This window comes from Canis aureus, chromosome 4 (genome assembly GCF_053574225.1).
Source record: "Canis aureus isolate CA01 chromosome 4, VMU_Caureus_v.1.0, whole genome shotgun sequence".
Classification (NCBI taxonomy): domain Eukaryota; kingdom Metazoa; phylum Chordata; class Mammalia; order Carnivora; family Canidae; genus Canis; species Canis aureus.
In genome coordinates this window covers 47,587,528-47,605,372 of record NC_135614.1, presented here as the reverse complement: position 1 = coordinate 47,605,372, position 17,845 = coordinate 47,587,528, and the positions used below count along the sequence as shown (strand labels likewise).

The 17,845-nt window shown below is 35.0% G+C and overlaps 1 protein-coding gene across 4 annotated transcripts in view; it reads left to right on the top strand.

The window, feature by feature from the left end:
* The window catches only part of LOC144312683 (uncharacterized), a 2,041,845-nt gene that overhangs the window by 1,257,754 nt on the left and 766,246 nt on the right, over positions 1 to 17,845 (top strand). The gene's annotated exons all lie outside the window — the stretch shown is intronic.

Sequence of the window (17,845 nt, the reverse complement as noted above, 5' to 3'; positions counted from 1 at the left end):
ACCCATTGAAAATGTCCCTATTTCTAGCTCCTCCCTGGCCCTGGCAACCACCCTTCCACTCTGTGCTTCTTATGTTTGACTTTTTTAGAATCCTCATATCAAGTGAAATGACACAGTATCTGTCCTTCTGTAACTGGATTATTCCACTTAGCACAGTGTCCTCAAGATTCATTCATATTGTAGCACATGACAGGACTTGACTTATTTTCTAACGATATTAGAAGGCTACTTATGTTTAATCACACCCAACTGTGCTTGTTTGGGTTCCCCTAAAATTCCTTGAAGGAAGATTTTATTTTATTTTTTTAATATCACCTATATGTGTCTAGTCTACTGTTCCTTACACACTAGTTACTCCATAAATGTTCAGAGTTAAGTGACTAGGTTAGTTTGTAACAGTTCACTGTTAACTAACTACAAGTAGCTGACTAATTGGAAAACCATTTCTGACACTAACTCCTCTCATGATCAGTGAGAACAATATTATCTTAATTAGGCTTTTACCCAAAAAATGCTCTGAAATGATTCTTTTTTTTTTTTCTGAAATGATTCTATAAAGAAAAATATGCCCCTGTGCTCCAATTACAAAGTGTAAGGAAGTTAAACATGTGAAGCCACATTAAAATATGTTGAAGCAAGTACAGAAAGTAGTTGTAACCAAGTCCCTCTCCCTGTCTCTACTTCTCTATCCCCTCTTTTTCTTTCTCCTGCTTCTCCTCCCTCATAGACAATATTCAACTTTCACAGTAGATCACTTTCACAGATATTTGAGAAAGATAGTTTTTGGCAATTTACTGCTCTATTAAGAAACACTAAGAGGGCTCCTCTTAGTCCAAATGAAGGGAAAGACTTGGTTCACAGACTTGACTGCAACTCTCTTTTGTTTGTTTGTTTTTGTTTTTTATTTTTTATTTTTTGGTTTTTGGGTTTTTTTGTTTGTTTTTGGGAGTCATTGTTGGTGAAGTATTAGAAGAGGTACTCCATGATTCACAGTTCATTATTACTAGGTCCAGGAGCATTGAAATTGTGAAATAGCTTCTAAGTGGCTTGCTTGATAAAGACACATCATGATACTTTTCAGGGATGGTGGTTTTAAGATAAAAATAGAGATCTGGTCATCACACTGGAAAAAAATAGACATACTGTACAAGTAATATGCTTGTTAACTCTGGAGCTACGCTACCAAGCCCAAGGAAAGACATGATGACTAACTAGAAAGAAAAAATATTTCAAGAAACTGCCAAGTTGATGGGGATCCCTAGGTGGCTCAGTGGTTTAGCGCTTGCCTTTGGCCTAGGGCACGATCCTGGAGTCCCGGGATCAAGTCCCACGTCAGGCTCCCGGCATGGAGCCTGCTTCTCCCTCCTCCTGTGTCTCTGCCTCTCTCTCTCTCTCTCTCTCTATCATAAATAAATAAATAAATAAATAAATAAATAAATAAATAAATCTTAAAAAAAAAGAAACTGCCAAGTTGAAAAGCATTTTTGATGTTTACATGTCATTGGAAGAAAATATATGATAGAGGGGTACTAATTCTTGAATTTGTTGCTAACACCAAATAAAATATGTTTTCACCATAATAAAACATATATTCAAGTATATTTATATATATATATATATATAAATGATCATATAATACAAAAGAATGGATGTCTTAATCAATGCTCTTTGGACTTCAATCCACAGAAATTTACTGCCACTTCCTTACACAAAGATGAGAAATTGATTAAGAAATGTAAAGCCATATCATAATATGGAAGGGGAAGAAAGACATTCCCACCTTAGGAGGAACAGGGATGGACACCTAGAAAGCATTCAGCCTCTAGCACCATGGCTCTCAGACTCCCTTCATAGGCATAATCCTGTATCTTTACTTGGTCCTTTCTATGCTCTGCATTGTACTTTTATGGAAAAACTCCTCCCCAGAGTTGCAGATAACATGCCTCTTGTTCATGGAGAGTATTAATGCTTGACTTACTTCTCCCAGTCCAGTTTCAACTCTGAAAGAGCAAATATGAATATAAATCTAAGCCAGATATCCATTCCCAGTCCAGGAGGGTATTGCCAGGGAGCAGGGTCATGTAGTAAAGATATGGTTACTGTGATCTTCCCCTTATGTGTGGGACCACAGATCTCACAGAGAGAGAGGCCTTGTCTGGAAGAACACTCCAAAGACGCCTACTTTGCAAAAGAGGCAATTCTTACATGAGACAATGTTGAGAGGGAAAATGTGAGTGATAACTAATTATTGAAATAGAATTAGGACAGAGAGGGAAGTCTATTAGACACTGTTATGTTAAAAGAGGCCATTTAAAATGGCATCTGTTTAAAATTTAATATAAAGACCCTGTCATTATAGGGTGACTGGGTGGCTTGGTCAGTTAAGTGTCTGCCTTCAGCTCAGGTCATGACCCCAGGGTTCTGGGATCAAGTCTCACATTGGGCTCCCTGCTCAAAAGGGAGTCTGCTTCTCCTTCTCCCTCTGCCTGCCACCCCCTCTGCTTGTGCTCTTTCTGTATCAAATAAATAAATAAAATCTTAAAAAACAAAAAGACCCTGTCATTACAAAAGGATTTTCTTTGAGATGACTTATAATAAGGTAAAGAGGTACAAATAACAGGAAACTTATGCTATTGGTCATTGCTTAGAAATATAATTCATAAAAGAAAAATATATAATTTGTGTTATCACTATGAAATATGTACTAAGGTTAATGATTATGACTTTGGGCTGACGCCTCCTGACTATGCCATTCAACTATCTTTTTCCTTTCCCTTATACCTGGATAATTATTTAAAATTTTAAGCCAAAATGTTTAATTTCTCTTAAAATGATTAGTCAACTCAGATAAATATATATGATTATTATATAACTGTTATATATCATATACTATATATAAAATATATAGTATATGCAATATATATAACATATAAGAACTATATAAAAATATATACTATATACAACTTATAATGTATATTATTACAATTAATATTTAATCAATATTAGCTAAGTAATAATGCAAATGTTATGTATATTTATACACCATACCATAATACAAGTAATATGTAACAATTCAAATAATACAAATATATAATGATGAAGATGGCTATATGTTTTTTTTTTTTTTTAATTTTTTAATTTATTTATGATAGTCACAGAGAGAGAGAGAGAGAGAGGGGCAGAGACACAGGCAGAGGGAGAAGCAGGCTCCATGCACCGGGAGCCCGATGTGGGATTCGATCCCGGGTCTCCAGGATCGCGCCCTGGGCCAAAGGCAGGCGCCAAACCGCTGCGCCACCCAGGGATCCCAGATGGCTATATGTTAATGCAAGTTCTACACTTATTCTTTTCTTATAGAAAAGGAATAAGGAAACTCTCTCAGAGTTAGGGTCATTTGAAAGGTAAAAAAAAATTTAAAAAAATTAAATTTGAAGTTATTACAGTATACCTCTTAGACATGACATTCCCGATTAACTTATTAAATATTATTCATGATAATATGTAATTTAATTCCATTTCCTGTATGTTATTTGCTTAGGCTTGTTTATATTTTCTCACTTTAAAAGACTTATATTTAAATATACATGTATTTCTGATTTCTGAAGTGAAATTTTTAATTTACTATTTAGAGGTCCCAGAGAAATTTCTTCCTAATGAATCAGAATTCAACTTGTAAAAAATGATGAAATAATAGCACATATTTTTGGTTCCAGACATATTATACTCATTTTAATTTTCAAGTTGGTATAAATACATCAATGAAACTTGCATAAATGAATAGTAGCTCACTATGATAATGAATCAGCAATTGTTGCCAATGACTTTGAGGCCTTCAAGTAAAAGACATTTAATATTACCAGTATCTGGTTATCATATTTTTATTTTAAATCCTGGTTTAGACTTCCACAAAAATTGACATTCTTAATTGTATAATTTCCGTTCATAGAAGTAGTAGGTAGTGTTCAGAAGGGAGAAGAGTACAAGGTTTCATTTATAAGTTATAACATACTTTGGGAGAGTATGTTTTCAACGGTTAAAATATTTTTTTCTTTAAGATATTCTGAGGAAATGCTGAGTTAAATAATTAGGTTTCAATTTAGTCAAACACTTCCCAAACTCTTAAATTGTCAAAGTTTTTTTTAAAAATTTATTCATACTTTATCTAATGGTTATCTTAATTAGAGGGGAAGGAAATTTTAAATTAATGTCATGATCAGGCTGGTAGTTATATGTTAAATAATTCATTTTTTGCAAATATAAGGTCTAAGTGTCCACAAGATCTGCTTCTGATTAACTCTTTCTTTGATGATAGAGAGTAGAGCAATGACACCGATAAGCAGATGAAACATAGTTCCTGAATTCTTGAAGGGATTTTTTTAAGTTTTGTATTTTATTTGGAAGTTTTGTAAAGGTGGTTTATTCCAACTTGCATTCCAACTCAAAATTTGTTCCAGAAAATATTCTCTTAAAATAAATTTTAAAAAAGAAAGGAAAAAGAAATTTAAAGTACCACCATTGTTCTTAGTATATAGTAAGTCTCTAAAAAAGAAAAAAGAAATTAGAAAATCAGTTACTGATGTTGTCTATGGTATTGTGATCAGATTGGTTGTGCTATAATTGTTGTTTAGGAAAATTACTATAACTGACTTTCCTTATTCTCAGCAAGAGGTTAGCTGTTCTCCTAGGTATATAGACTGTAAGAAAAAGATTATTTTTTATGAAATATAACACTGTATCAAAGATAGAAATATATAAGTATTTTGTTTATGAAGAAATTATTTTATAGCTGACACTGAAAGTTTTGGGATAAAAGTAGATGACCAGTAATAAACATTGATCTGGAGAACTAATCTCCTTTGCAATGCTTTATCTTGCCAAATGTCTTCCAAATTGTTATGCCAAATATTATCACATTTTGTGTAATTCATCAGTAATTAACCTATTAAACACACTTCTAATTATGCTTTTCAATTAAGTATAATGTTAATGCAAAGATAGTTTAGATATAGTAACATATGTTGTGATTTTTAAATATACCTAAGCCAAATCTAGGGGAAGAATGGAATATGTATTATTATACTACACAAACAGAGCTAGATTCCATGACTTAGTGTCTTTGCCAAGTATTCTGGATACTAAGTAAAAAAATGTCCACCTTTTAATTTATAAATAACAATACGTTCAATCTAATGTAGGCAAAGCTTTCAGATGACTGATCACATTTTTTAGTTTGTGTCCAGAAATTTGGCATTTTATAGACAAAACTTCTTTTTTTTTAATATTATTTATTTATTTATTTATTTATTTATTTTAATTTATTTTTTATTGGTGTTCAATTTACTAACATACCGAATAATCCCCAGTGCCCGTCACCCATTCACTCCCACCCCCCGCCCTCCTCCCCTTCTACCACCCCTAGTTCGTTTCCCAGAGTTAGCAGTCTTTACGTTCATATAGACAAAACTTCTAAGTAAATTTGGAGAGTGGAACATTTTATTAGAGCTGATACTTCTTATGCATTGCATTACCAGAATTAATCATTCTACAATTTATAAAGCTAAATATCCTATAATATCTATAGCAATATAAAAAAAAAAAAACAGGTGCCCTGAAATTTAGGACCTAGCTTAATTTTTATGTTAATATAACAAAATGTAGTATTTCTAGGTATGTCTACTGTGGAATGGCTTACTCCTATTTGAACTGTTTGCTTATTAAGGAGAGGTTAGAAACACAAGTACCAGAGTTTATTAAGGCAACATAATGGATTTGGCAACAGTGTAAAATATGCTTTCCATAGCAACAGTAGAAATACCGATTTCAAAATAGTAGGTAGGACCTAATTCATAAATATTTGTTTCTCTTTCAAAGGAGCTTGCAATTAAAGTTACATTTAAACCTCTTACTTTTTACTGTAATACTCTCTAGAAAAATGACCTAAAATAGTTTTTGTACATTTCAATTAATTTATTCCACATCATGCAAGACGTGGTATGTAGTACCTGTGGCAGGGACTAGCAGCACAGACTTGGTAGTTAGATTGCTTGAGTTTGGATCTTAGTGTCACTTCCTGCTAGTCATGGGTTCTCTGCGCCTCAGTTTTTTCATCTGTAAAATTGAAGAAATATTAGTATTTATAGGGTTGTAAAAGGGATTAAGTATGCAAATCTCTTCAAATTGTGCCTAGTTAATAATAAGTGTGTTGTTGCTATTATTGGCTCTAACTTCAGATGCTTAGATGTTAATGGGGGCAATAAATCAGGAAGTGTGATAATCCCTAGTTATAAAAAAATGCTATCATGTAAATAACTAGAATTGTGAGAAGTTGCCAGAAGTGGTATCTTAGGAATAAGAAAAAGCCATCCCTGAGATATACTGAGAGTCCTAGGGAATTGGAGTTGGAGGGACTAAAAGTAAAAGGCCCAGATAGGATGAAAAAGTTTCAGAACAGGACAGGACAGACGATATCAGTGAAGAAAAGTGGCATGGTGATGACAATAGGTTAGAGAGGGAGGAAAGCCAGATCAATCATGGTTGTACAGGATTTGAGATTTTATTCTCAGACCAATGGAGTCAAAAGACAGGTTCCTTGGATGACAGACCCTGAAATGGAGTTTTGTGGGCAGGAAGTTTATTGCAGAGTGCTCCAGAGCACAACACTTAAAGTGAGGAAAATAGGATTGGACACATGGAGGAACTGTACTGCAGTGCAGTTGCCTCAAATGCTTCCCTCAGCTTTTCCCACAGGAAAATGTGACACTGGAATGGCTCTACAAGTTGTCCTGCATTTAGACAAAAGGGCTGGGCTTTTATACCCCCCACATCAACCAATCATTGCATGTAGGCCGTACCTGGGAAGGGATTGTAGCCTTCTACCCAAGGTAATTCCTAGAAGGAGATACTACTGATAGCCCTTTCAATGCTTTCAGCTAAAGGATGAGCTCCTCCAGCCTGAAGAGAAGTCTGGGACAAGTAGCACAGTGTCTAGGTGGAAGCCATTAAAGGATTTAAAACAGATAATTCAACTCTTTGAATACCTAATATAAGCCTCATCCCATACTAAAGTCAAAAAAACCAATGTGCAAGTAAGGCACAAAACCAACCATTGAGTGAATCAATTAGACAAATGAACAACATGGCACCGTGTATTGAATATTATAAGCAACGAATGGAGTTGAAGATACTGTGGGCACAAAAGAGCATTGAACTCAGCATGGAGGGAGAGGATTATGGAAGACCACTAGACAAATGACATTTGAATCAGAAGCTGAATGATACTTGGAGTTACTCTCATAAAGGCCAGAGGGCTATGCCCCAAGGAAAATTTTAGCACTAGCAAAATCCTAGAAGTGAGATAAATATGAATGTAATTTTCTATGGCCAGAGCAAGGAGTGCATTCCATGAACCATGCAAAAAATCTCAACTAGCATCTCGGGAAAGAGGAGGAGGAGCATAGAATCTGACAATTGAAAGCGTCAGGGCACATCATCTGGTTCAGTCTCCTCATCACACAGACGAGAAAAAGGAAGCCACAAATAAACTCAAGATATTACTCAAACCTTCACACTTAATGAATGGCATCTGAGGGATGAGAGTCCAGGCCTGACATGTAATTTGGGGATCCCCAAGCTTTTACTAGAACCATCATAGCATAAGACATACAGAGGCAGCCATAACACATACTATAATAGGATACACACAACAAGGGTTTAATAAATAATTGGTTAGGGATAGATATTGGTTGATATAGCCCATGGTCTTTTTGTCAATGAATAGGGTGGAATCAGAGCATGGCATCATGTGGTTTACAATCTCAGTATCATGATAAGAATGACTAAGCCATGTATTTGTTGGAAATGAAAGTGTACTGATTATGTAAATCTGTGTCTTCACTGTAGTATGTTTTCTTTAGAATTATTTTTTTCAGAAGGTGTCTGGTAAGAAGATTATAATTAGTTACATCAGTAAAATTATTTTCCTGTGTTTGCTAACTGCCTCAATAGAGCATCTAGATGGATTATCACAAGATATCTAAGATGTGTTTGAGATAGTTTGACTTAAACTAAAGGACTATTCCATAATGGAAACTCAAATTGGAGGTTTCCAAAAGGTAGGTCAGCCTCCAAGAATAGCCAAAATAGGTATAACTAGAAGCTCATAAGACTTCTATAAGTCACACAAGCCATAGTTAATAAGGTTCCAAGGACAAGGAAAACAAACAGGCTATAAAATATGGACCCCAAATTGAGGGTCTCAGGGGCAGATGCTCTGAATTGCAGGTATATTTTCCTATGGTACTTCTTCTCCCAGAAACAGCTAAAGTGAATGAATAAGGGTATTTATTCACTTAAGGCTGCCTAATGACTTCCCAAGCAGCATATGTAGCAGTAGCAACAGCCCCTATTTATTAGAACTTTTTCAGTGTCAGGTACTCCAGTAGTCATGCTCATGATTTCTCAGGATGGGTTTAGCAATCCTATGTTATTGAAGAGGAAATGGAGGTCCAGAGAGGTTACAAAACCTCCTCAAGGCCACATAGTAGGTAAAAATGCATAAAACCTAGGACTGTTTATAACACTTCCACAAGGGTGTGTGTTTGAATCATGCATGTTCTGGTAAATAGTATAGCGCTCTCTCTCTCTCTCTCTCTCTCTCTCTCTCTCTATATATATATATATATATATATACACACACACACATACAATGTGATTTTTAGGGGATCCCTGGGTGGCGCAGCGGTTTGGCGCCTGCCTTCGGCCCAGGGCGCGATCCTGGAGACCCGGGATCGAATCCCACATCGGGCTCCCAGTGCATGGAGCCTGCTTCTCCCTGTGTCTCTGCCTCTCTCTCTCTCTCTGTAACTATCATAAATAAATAAAAAAATTAAAAAAAAATAAAAAAAAAACAATGTGATTTTTAAAATATTATAACCCTATAGTTATTATATATTATTTTGGAATTTGAAAAAAAATAGCATTTTATAACAATTATATACAATTTTCCATGTTTCACTTTTTTGAAAAAAGATAAGTCACAGAACTTGACTGATGCAGATAAGCAAAACCAGCATTTCCAAATCTCTCCACTCTTTCCAATAATACCTAGGTTATGCAACCTTTGTTTTTAAGGAAGAAATGGCAATATTAGTTAATGGGACAGTAGGATATATATTTAACTGAGTCACTTGTGTGCAGAACTATCTTCAAGTACAAAGGCTTTGGGATTAAACAAATTTGGGAAGTGATCGGTGAAATTTTACTTCAAAGATTTTTTTTTCTAAATAAAAGGGAGTTAAAACTTCTTTAAAAAAATGAAAAGCAGGCTTCCTTTTAATATTTTCCAGTCAAAAGTATTCTTAGTAAACAAGGGAGACCATACATGAATCAGCTCAGTCTCAGTCGGAATTTTCTTTTAACAATAACCTGTATTTAATAAGCTGGTACCCAGAGTGCGTGCCATGCTGCTTCAAAGTGATAGCAAGACCATGAGGAAGATCAAAGAGGAATGGTCATGGGATCTGAACTGCTAGACTGAGAAAGAGAATTGTATCTGCATGCACACAGCTACTTTTTGTTATGCCTGTATAGGAAAAGGATTCACTTCATTTTCTATAACTGCTTAAAGATTTTAATCCAAACTTCCTTTCAGCAGTCGAGATCAAAAACTCTAGATATTTCTGGGTTTGGGAAGAGAGAGACAATGTGTCTACTGGAAGAGAGGTGGAATCTTAGGAATTGTTCCAGGAAGCATTAGCTTTGATGGACTTAAAATGCAACTGGAATAATTCTAAAGCACCAATAGTAACGGATAGGTAGGGGCTGCCGGCAAATCCAATCATAGCAGTGCTATTTGATATTGATAACTATTTCTGTATCCTCTAACACTTGTAATGAACGGAAGCTTCACAGACGTTTATAGAAGACTGCTTATACTGTATAAAACTCTGTATGACAAACACACAGTGTAATTAATACCATTCTTGCCACAGCCCCTGGAAGGTGAAGTTTGATCTTACATGAACCTAGAGTAGAAAATTGCCTGCCCTGTCTTAATGGTTATTCATGTTGCTTCTCCACTGTCTTATTCCTGCTGCTGTTTGTCTTGCTAATTTTGTTGCTGGTATGAAGTAGGGAAGGTCACTTGCCTATATACCTGTTAATGGATATCTACTACATGCCTATGTTTGAATACTTTATAATTAAGCGAGGCCACATTTCATTTGCTTAATCAAACCTTACTTAAAAAGAAACAGATTTAAGAATATGGATGGCTAAAGCCTTCAGCACTTTTAAATCATGCATGTTCTGGTAAATAGTAATCTATCAGATTATTATCTAACGTGGTCATTTGTTGAAAACATATTACTGAGAAATGGAAGCCTTGGTTTGTGGGGAATGCAACACACAAAATGAGAAATAAATGTGAAGCCCTGAACAGTGCTTTACAAGACAGAAACTATGTGTGGAATGTGGACCGAAAGACCTATATGCTTCCAACTAAAGAAGGGGGACATACATGAAAAATAGAAAGGACAAATGGTAGGTTTAACATTCCACTGAATCTGAAGTTGTGTTACTGCAAGAAGGTGATTCATCACACCTGCCTTTTAGATTTCCTTTATTCCTAGTTTTTAGATATAGAGTTCCTTTAAAATTAGTATAGTTATAATATTCACCAATTATTTATCATCATTCCTCTAGGTGATTGCCTTTATTAGTATCATTTCAGAAATGATACAAAAGATCTCAATGATTTCCTCAAGAGCTCTTCCATCTTCTCCCCATGACTTAAAAATTTTAAGAGTCTTATTTTACAACCTGAGATAATTCTTAAAATGAGCTTACCCTAAAGAAAGAAATATGATAATTATGCTAATTAAAAATGCATTCATGCTAAAGTGTAAATGACTGATAACTCTTCTATTAACAGAAACAATAAAACAGCAACAGCAGCAGGCAGGGCCAGAAGGGGTAGGGGAATATAGAGAAAGAACAGTAAGGACCCAGAAGATATATTTCACTTATTTCACAATTGTGCCTTGGGCAAACTCTACTTTAAGTAGTTCATAATGCTCCTGAGTCATAATAATGGTTATGAAATTTGGAGCGATTCTCTGACAGTGCAATTTGGCTCAAAAAATCTGAAAAATAGTCTTTATGTGAAGGAAGAGTCATTTGAGTTGTGATATTAATACTCCCTCTCTTTTCATGAAAGACAAATGCAATTTAGCATAATGAATAGTCTCTTCTTACAAATGTATTTTTCCTTATGAGTCTTCTGCCAATTTGTTGCTTCTTGCCTACTTCTAGAATAATTGGAGACATTGGATATGAGAAGGGGCTATCAGCTGGCATTTCCTTATTTAGGCAACAGCCTTCCAATATACTAAACCCACTTTGTGTGAGCAGTTAAGAGACACTATGTTTCCCCTATGGGTGTCTGTCATAGACATAGCTTTAATATGTTTTTTTTTTATCTTCCTGAAAACTGGCAAAAAATAAGAAAAGATGTGAAAACTTTCGAAAACCTACCTATTAGTTAAGTTCTCTGATTTGGTTGCTATGGGGTTTTCCAGAGTTTTCACAATGAATCTTTTTTAAGGCATACTATCCTCTCCACATCAATGATGTGTAACTTTACATTTCTTTCAGGGAATGTGCCCTAGGTACCAGTGAAAAGAATGTGGAATTTTTAGCCCAACAGTTCTGGGTTCAGTATTTGGCTCTGTACTTACCAGTTGATTAACCTGGAAGAAGTTATTTTATCTCTGTCATTTGCAGTCTCCTCATCTGTAAAAACAAAGCTAATGTGTCCTATGCAGTCATAATTAGAAATCATTACCATTAAAATGCAATGGCCAGTGGAACCCAAGGATTCTTCTCCAGGTGATGGCAAGCCACTAAACTGTGTCTCACTAAATGACATTAACCCTAGTAACTAATCTGACCAGCTTTCTTGCTTGCTCACAAATGTTTTTCTTGAATTTACTGGTTACCCACTGGCTCACTCACGTTACTGGTCTAATTCTATGTGCCTGTAGAGCCATAGCTCAACATGCCAGTATATTAATCTACAATAGGAAAAGCACAACTATCAAACACACCAGATGTTACTATCAATCTAACCAGCATATTCTCTTAAAACCACATGTGAAAATGTATAATCGTTAAGTTTACCTATTAAATCAGAAAAATAAATGATGTTTATATATTTCAAATGTTTGCCTTTAAGCTCTGAGGGCTTGCTTGACTCAACCTCTGTAAAGTGAGTAGCAATTCAAGGAGGGGGGGGGTCCACTAGCCACTATGTCCCTCATATAGTACCTGGGTAGGGCCTGACAATGTTTCCATGTTTGTTTTTTATTTGTTCAAGATTTGTGGCTGAACCAATCTAATTTTTCATTTGCCTATCATAACCTTTCTCAGAACAGGGCATAGTGTATAGAATTCAGTTTTTCAATTGTGATAACATTCCTGTCTTGCATCCTTGAAGTTTTTCCCTCATTTCTTTTATGTCAGAGTTGTGAATATTTCTGAAAATTCCATTCATGCATTTGTAAGAAATATCTGTCACATCCATTGTGTATGGATTTTAATAGCTTAATTCCCAAAAGATTGTGTTATATCCACTAATATTAGTGAGCCCTCACCATTGTCTCCATATACCAATGTTTTAAATGAAGCTAAAGTGCTTAGGACAGTAACTGGTAAATAGTACATGCTCTGTGATAATAGTTATCAGAATAATTTTTATTTTCCTATGGGGAATGATAAAATTGCATTTTAATTCCCTACCCTGAAATCATTACATATGGCTGATCTTATATGCCTTGGGTGAATTGGACAGCAGTTTAACATAATCTGGTATGAAAGGCTACTATTAATTCTATCTATCCAAAACTCAGTACTTCCCTGACCTTTCCAGCAATACCTAACACTCCTTCCCTTTAAGATGCTCCCTGGGGTGCCTTGGTGGCCCAGTTGGTTAAGCATCTGAGTCTTAATTTCAGCTCAGGGTTATAATCTCAGGGTCATGAGCTGGAGCCCCGAGCTGGGCTCCTTGCATAGTATAGCCTGCTTAAGACTCTCCCTCTCTTTGTCCCCTTCCTCCTGATTGTTCTCTCTCTCTCTCATAATAAATAAATGAATACATCTTTAAAAAAATACTTTCTATTTTTTTTGAGACCTAAGTCTCAAAATCTTTGTGAATAGTAGCACATTAACTTGTGAGCATGTTTGCCTAGTTATATCAGCTTCCGATTCAGCACAGTTGACTGTGCTGTGATGAAGTTCGTTAAAAGCAAGCCTGGGTAAGACCTGCTTAATTGCATTACTTCCCAAGAGTTGCTTAACTTCTCTGTGCTTCAGTTTTCTTATCTGTCAAACAGGGAAAATAGTAATACCTACCTTAGAGGGTTTTGTAGAAATTAAATGATGCAGAGTGCTTGACACATACATTACTGGAACACAGCAATCATCCAAAATATTAACTTCTATTTTATTATAAAACTATCAGTAATTATTCTTTGCAGTAGTAGTATTCTAGATATGATCCTGAGAAGGCAGGGATACTATAAGGAAACTAGATAGTTGGAAAGGGGCACTAAAAATGCCCATTGCACAAATCTGGTTAGTGTGTGACCTGCCTCATGACATAAGGATAAATGCCATAGAAATATGAGGGTTTTAATAGAAAGGGTAGTTGATTGAGAGTTAATCTGTTGACAGTAGAAGAAAAAAATGGTGCTGGTTTCAAAGGAGGCAAAGTTAAATAAAGCTGGGCAACTCAGAAGCCATAATGCCAATGAAGTTATTGTATTCCGGAATCTGACTCTCTCCCTTGAAAGTCTTGCAAACTCAAAAACAGCCCCACATTAACCAAATTAACCAAAAGGCACACTTGAAAGAGACAAATCTCAGAGATCCAGGGTATTAATATACTGTGGGATCTATGAGCATGAACTAAAATACACCAATATGATCAGTTTTATCAAACTATGTGGGAAGTTAACTCCTAGAAGGAAGCTGCTGTGTTAATCCTCTAGAGCCAATCCCTGTCAGGAACCTGAAACACCGGAAGTCCATTAGGCATTCTTGGCTATTAAGTTGGTAACTCAAATCTGATAGAACGGGTATCACAACCACCTTGGAGCTTTTCGAAAACACATTTATTAACCTCTGGATATAGACAAGAGTTACTGAGGGACATAACCCCATCCTGTAGGTATTCTGACATGGGCCACCAAATAGGACAAGATTGGCTAAGGAGACTTGCTCAAAAATAAAGGCGATTAGACCAAAGGTAAATGCCATGAGAAAAAGGAATTCTTTTGCAGCCATGTTGCAGAACAGAAAATCTTGACAACATGTCTGAAATATTCTAAGAGGATACTACTGAAGCCTAAGGAGTATGCAGGAGATGTTTACCAGTGAATGTAGCTGAGTGATAGCTGATCAGAGGATTCTTCCTTGAGAAGGGGAGCCAAATAAACATATGGAAAAATTAACTGAAGGTGGAAGCTGGGAGGAGCATCACTTATAGGAGGGTTATGACCCATATTCATTTTGTACAATTGTATTCTCTTGATCCACCCCCTACCCCCACCATAATATAAACAGTACTTTGGAAAACAGTGAACAGAAACTATGCTAACTACTGGCAGCTGCTCATCTCATGCATGTTTCTGATTGTACATTGTTACTCACCATCGCTGTTTACTCTGTTTACTACGAACCACAATTTTCTGATTGGGGGGAATTTTTCCCAGAAACAATCCCCTTTGGGGGAGTAAAGTGCATGCTGCTGTTTCCTGTTTTTGAGAAGATTGCCTTCAAAAGTGGTAGGCTCATTTGTGAAGCAAATGTACAAGTTTTGCATTAGAGGACGGATGTATGCCAATCTGTTTAAGAGTAGTCAACATTACAGTCAAAGGTCTAGGTATAGGATATGCCCTTGTGGGCTCTCTTGAAAAATAGGTCAACAGGTTTCTCATCTTAGAATTTCCCCCATATTTTATTATAAGGCAATTTTCTTTGTCAATTTTTTCCTGTAAATTATATAATAGGACACAGCTGGTTGTATACCCCATATATGCTGATACAGTGTTGTATATAAATTGCTGCATAAAAACATGCCAAATGGGCAAAAAATACAACATGAGCAAAATTATCAGATTAGATTGGCAGATGCTTATATTAAACATGTCTGTTTACGTTGTGTATAAAAGGTTTTCATGGGCTTTGATTTTAGATTCAGTAGAGCATCTCTGTTCCTTTTATGAGATCTAAATTACACTAGTTATTACTGGTTTTAGAAAATGTAAGTTAAATTACAGAAATAATCATATGCTTTTGCTATTTATTTTTTCTTATTACAAATCGTATCACAAATGTAGTAATAATATATTCCAGAAGCCTTGCTAGGACCAGTCACTCTTAACCATAGGTAGCATCACTGTTAGCCTAATTGCCTTGCTTTTGGAAATAAGCAAAAAAATTTAAAAAATGTATATAAATTAATAGTAATAATAATTTTTATCCAAGTCTCACAATTTATAAGTTATTTAAGGACAGAAAATGAATAAAAAGGCACTTATAGTGTGAGGTCACATTGGCTACTGGTACTTCTTATTTTAGTTAATTGTATAGTCTCAAAACCAAAATTAAAAAAAAAACTTTTTAGTAATATGGCATAGTATATTCCAAGAAAACAGACCTAGTCATGTATGTAGATAAGTATATAAAGTACACATGTACATTTATATAAATATATCTGATACATACACACATGCATATATATGCAGATCATTACTTTGTCCCAATTTAAAGTAAGTTCAACCATGCAAGATCTAATTAATGAGCATGTCAACGTGAGGCAATGAGCAAGTATTTCTTGTGACCCCTATTAAAAGTGAGTAGAAAAGTTTTTGATACCCATTCTAGAACCATATATTCTTTGTAACACTCATTCAGACAACACGTCTAGAATTGTTCTGATTTGCAGGGGCCTAGACTAAATCTTACTATTGAATATCCAAATTTTCAAAAGGAGATTAGAACACTTATGATATGTAAACATACATAGGTAAGAAAAATGAGGAATTACAGAAATATGTTAAAATCATTGTATTGATTTATTATTTAATATATATAGACTAAAGGAAATTTCATATGCAGATGACTGGATATTCAAATTATTCTGTCTTTTGGTAAATTAGAAATCGGAATCTTATTCTAGAGGCTCTAGAGGTTTACCTAGTTTACACTAGGTTTTTTAAAGAAAAATTTTGTATTGAAAGTATAATACACATATTGAAAAGTTGTATATCTTATTTATTCAACTCAATTTGAATTTTTTAAAAGATTTTATTTATTTATTTATTCATGAGAGACACACAGAAAGAGAGGCAGAGACACAGGCAGAGGGAGAAGTAGGCTCTATGCAGGGAGCCCAATAGGGAACTTGATCCCAGGACTCCAGGATCATGCCCTGGGCAGAAGGCAGACGCTAAACTGCTGAGCCACCCAGGGATCCCCAATGACTTTTTTAAAAAAGAGAACACCTGTGTAACTGCAATCATGATGAAGAAATGGAAATATTACCATAAACCCAGAAATCTACCTATGTCCCTTATCAGGTCCTATGATTCTCACCCTGTTAAAAACCACTTTCCTGACTTCTTTCAACCTTGGGTTGTTTCACATGTTTTTGAATACAAAGAAACGATTATATAGTAAGTACCCTTTTTTGTTTGCTTTCCTTTACTTAATATTATGTTTTTGAGATTCATCCAGGTCATAGTATAAAACAAGTTCATTCATTTGCATTTGTTTATAGAATACCACTGGATAAATATAAAATTTGTTTATTCATTCTATCAATTGGTATTTATGTTGTTTCTATTTTTTTTAAGTAATTTTGAATTACACTGCTATGGATATCTTTATACATGTCTTATGGTGCTCAAGTGTATACATTTCTGTTTGGTATATACCTAAGAGTGGAATTGTAGGAATGTGAAATATGCAACAATTGGTTTTCACCAATTAACCAGTAGAGTGTGAACATTCCTAAACCATATTTTTACCAACACTTGATATCATCAAACTTATATTTTAGCCATTTTGGCAAATCTGCTCTCATTAAAGTTTTAATTTTTCTCTCTCTGATGATTAACTATATTGGGAGTCTTTTTTGTTTGGTAGCTATATTTTGTTGCTGTCTTTTGTCCTTTTCTTTTAAATTGGTTCACCTGTTGATTCCTTCTAGATTTGTAGAAAAGCTTTATATAATCTAGCCACAAGCCATTATTGGTTGCATATATTACAACTATATTCTCCTAGTCTGCCTTTTCACTCTGTAAATAGCTAATTTCCTTTTTCCCTCAAGAGAGAGAGGCATGATGAACAGAAGTTTCTAATGTTAATGAAACACAATATGTCAGTCTTTCCTTTATGGTCAGTGACTTTGGATCCAGATAATGAAATATCTGTTCATGCCACAGTTATGAAGGCAGTTATTTTTGTTATTTTCTAGAAATTTTACTATTATTTTTTAAAAGATTTATTTATTTATTTGAGAGTAAGTGAGACAGAATGTGAGCAGGAGGGAAGGACAGAGGACGAGAAAAAGAGAGAGAGAGTGAGAGAAAATCTCCAGCAGACTCCCTGCTGAGCACAGAACCTGATGCATGGCTCCATCCCACGATTCTGAGATCATGACCTGAGCCGAAATCAAGAGTCATGCACTTAACTGAGCCACCCAAGGTACCCCTACAAATTTTATTGTTTTAGATTCATATGCATGTCTAAAACCTATCTTTAATTTATTTTGTGTATAATTTAA